The sequence below is a fragment of the Thermobia domestica genome, chromosome 6 (assembly GCF_964235325.1).
Source record: "Thermobia domestica chromosome 6, izTheDome1.hap1.1, whole genome shotgun sequence".
Classification (NCBI taxonomy): domain Eukaryota; kingdom Metazoa; phylum Arthropoda; class Insecta; order Zygentoma; family Lepismatidae; genus Thermobia; species Thermobia domestica.
The window spans coordinates 172803976-172807553 of record NC_137459.1 but is presented as its reverse complement, the minus strand read 5'-3'; positions in this window follow the sequence as shown (position 1 = coordinate 172807553).

Genomic DNA, 3578 nt, shown 5'->3' with positions numbered 1-3578 from the left:
GGGTGCCGTGTCATTTACTCTTTTTCGACACCTTTACTTTCTTCTTGCTCGTTCGGCGCTCCCTTGCTATCAGCGCCCTGGGCAACCGTCCCGTTTGCCCTCATCTAGCTACGGCTCTGCACAGACCTACATAAAAAAATTAAAAATATATATAAACGCTAAAAGATACAATAAAGAGTAAATATATTTTCCACCATTTATATTAATGGTAGATAATTATTTAAAAAATAGCATCAACCATTACTGTAAAAGTAATTTCCTTCCGTCATTAATCAATCAAATGTGTATACGAGGGTCATTTAGCTTGAAGTGGTAACATAGTTGTGAAATGGAATGTAGTGAATCACTCACCTCAAGAAGCTTACAGTCCTTCGATGTAGTCTCCGGCAGCCTGTTGAACCCTTCGCCAGATATCTGGTAACCGTTGAATACCTGTCAAAGCCCCACCTTGTGAGAGGGTGTTGACAGTGCGCCCTAAGGCACGAACAATGCTAGAAATATCTCTGAAACGTTTGCCTCTGAGAGGTTCTTTCATTTTTGGGAAAAGATCAAAATCATAGGGGCTCATATCCGGGGATTATGGCGAGTACTCCAGTACCTTCCTCCAGTAACAGAGTCTGTACTAGATTGGCTGTATGGCATCTGGCGTTGTCGTGTATGAGAATTGGTTTAGACTTCAGGAAGTGTGGACGTTTGCGCCGCAATGCTGGTCGCAAATAGTGACTGAGTTATGAAGCATAGTATGCAGAATTGACGGTAGCGCTCGGTGCAACTTGATGTGACATGATAATGCCTTCGTGGTCTATGACATTATCATCATCACTTTTCCGTTTGATGGCTCTTGCCTAAGCTTTCTTGGTCGTGGAGACTCTGGGTGGCGCCATTCATTCAACTGATGTTTCAATTTAGGTTCGTAGGATCTTCCCCACGTCTCGTCACTTGCAATAATGGGGTGCAAGAAGCCATTACCTTCCTCATTGTAACCTTGAAGGTCTAGGCGCGCACATTCCCACTTATGTTACTTTTGAAACTCGGTCAGAGCATGGGGTATCCGTCTGGCTTCAATTTTCCGCATGCCAAGATCTTGTGTTAGCATTCGGAACACTGATCCAGAAGAAATGATCAGATCCTTAGCCAATTTACTACAAGTCCAGCGCCGATCACCGTCAAGCAGCGTCTGTAGTCTTCCAAGATGAATTTCTTCCGTAGCTGTTCGCATACGCCCTCCACTGCGAATTTTGTCTGTTGACTGTCATCCCGCCTGAAATGCTGCAACCCATCTCGCCACTGTCCGATACGGTAGAGCAGCTTCACTACAGGCTTCTACTAATTCTCTGTGAATCATCCTAGCATTTTGCCCTCATGCAATCTGGAATTTCATAAACACACGCTGTTCTGAACGCGTGAACATTGAATTAGGGCGGTTATTTCACACGACAATCACTTTAACAATGTCAACTGACTCGTACGCATCCACGTTTGTCATTTGTCTCCTGCCCACACGACACTCCAATCGTTCTTCAGTTCGTATATATCCATAAGCGTGGGAGCGGGCCTACCCAAAATTAAAATCCTAAAGCCACCCCTGCTCGCAGACGATGGAAAGAAAAGCGAAATAGGCCTATAGGATAGCACGTGGCCACCACTTTGACACTCATCGTCTGCTGATGGATGGTTTTTCCTCAATGGCGTGTTGTATGACCTCAGAATAGGTTACACTGAGGTGATCAGGCTTTGGATAATCTTCGACATTTTTACAGCCTGTATTAAAATTCTGGAAACAACGAGTTAGCGTGCTTTTCACTGGATCTTCCTCTTTTGCATGATAAATATATTGCGTGGTTCCCGAGTGTTGTGCCCGAGTTCGAACTTTTACAGTAATACATAGTTTACATTTCAGACGTTGTTGAGCACTCATCGTCATTCCCACTAAAAACTCATTTAATATATTGATGGAACGGCGGTCTCCGTGTTAAGTAGTACGCTTACTACAATACCTCTTGAGCCAATTTGACCTTTATTTCCTTTCGATTATTGCGTATACATACGCCTGCTGTTTGTGTTGTGAAGATATTGCGAGACTTAAGATGCTGCCTTGTAATATGACTCATATACAAAGCAACTTCAATACCCATCTTTCATTTGGAAGTTCAATGTAGGGGTTCTTGGCTTAACCCCGGGCCATAAGTATTTATAATGGACATCCTATCTTGGTTTTCTCTGGGTTGTCCCGTTTGCTCCCAATTTCTCATTTAAACGATTCTTCCATAATCATCCACTTTCGTCAATATTTCATTTCCCTTAGCATATAAGGCATAAAATGGTACCTAAAACTACAAATAACTACGTATTACATTTCATTTTCATTTAAAGTTCTATGATTTTCGAAGAAATATTTCAAAGATGTTATCAATGTATCAATGTCTTTGTTTTTATTATAATCCTGATTATGCGTAAGAACATTAATCTTCTTAGAGAGTTTAGTGTAAAGCTTCCTAGAACATGATTGAACATAAAAGAGTTTTAAAATGCGTAGTTCGAACAAATTAGAAATAAAACTTAAAACTAATTTGGTAAGATTTATTGATTTTTCTTTGTATTTCAAATTAAAATAAAGTGAGAAAACTTTAATGTCGTCCGCCTCACAGAATTTGGATTGAACCTTTACCGTTTTTTCTTGGGTCTGGACAGTAATATGACTAAGAAATATATCTTGACACTCATCACCTCCCCAACATCAGCAGATCCACCAACATCGCCTCTCGTTTGACCTTCATTTAATAAAAAAAAGAGAGAGAGAGAGAATGACAGTATATATTGATCTGCATTTTATCTTACCAGGATGCTGATTTTTTCTGCAGCATTTTATTATTCTCAAAGATACTGCTCTTTATGATTCATTCAGTTCTTAATAGTATATGGGTCAAGTAAATGAAACAGAGAAAGATGGTTAAATGAAGCTCTTTTTCGATCATTATGAACCTATCTTTACAAAATTCTTAGAATGATGTGCAACACTAGTGCAGACAACGAATTAACATCCCAGTGTCGCTTTGGGGGATCAAGAGCTAAAGACGTAGTATCCTAATGAGGAGCATTATATTTGTTATATGCTAGGTTCTACATACAGCATAGTTAGTTGATTTTGAGTTTAACGTCCCGTTCGGCAGCGAGGCTATATGAGACGTGGACCTACTGATTAACGTGGAGTCCAAACCACATGAGCTACCGCCGGAAATCGAATCCGGGTCTCCCACGCCAAAGGCGCCTACGCTAACCGCTTAGCCACGAAGGAGCTCACACATACAGCATAGTATGCAAGTTGTACTCCAGTGTACAGTACTGGTCTATCCCCATGCAATTTCTGATGTTTGGAGGAGCTCGAAAAAGTGAATACCGTACATAAATTAAAAAATAAAAAATAAAAACGTACAATTGCCTTCATTAACGTAACCAGATAAAAGTTCTTCAACAGATAATCCGTAGCCAGGTTTTACAGGAGAAAAAGTTTGACGATAATTTTTGAGAATATTGTCATGTGCGTACATTTCTTTCCTTTTTAGGTTTCCACAGAGCTT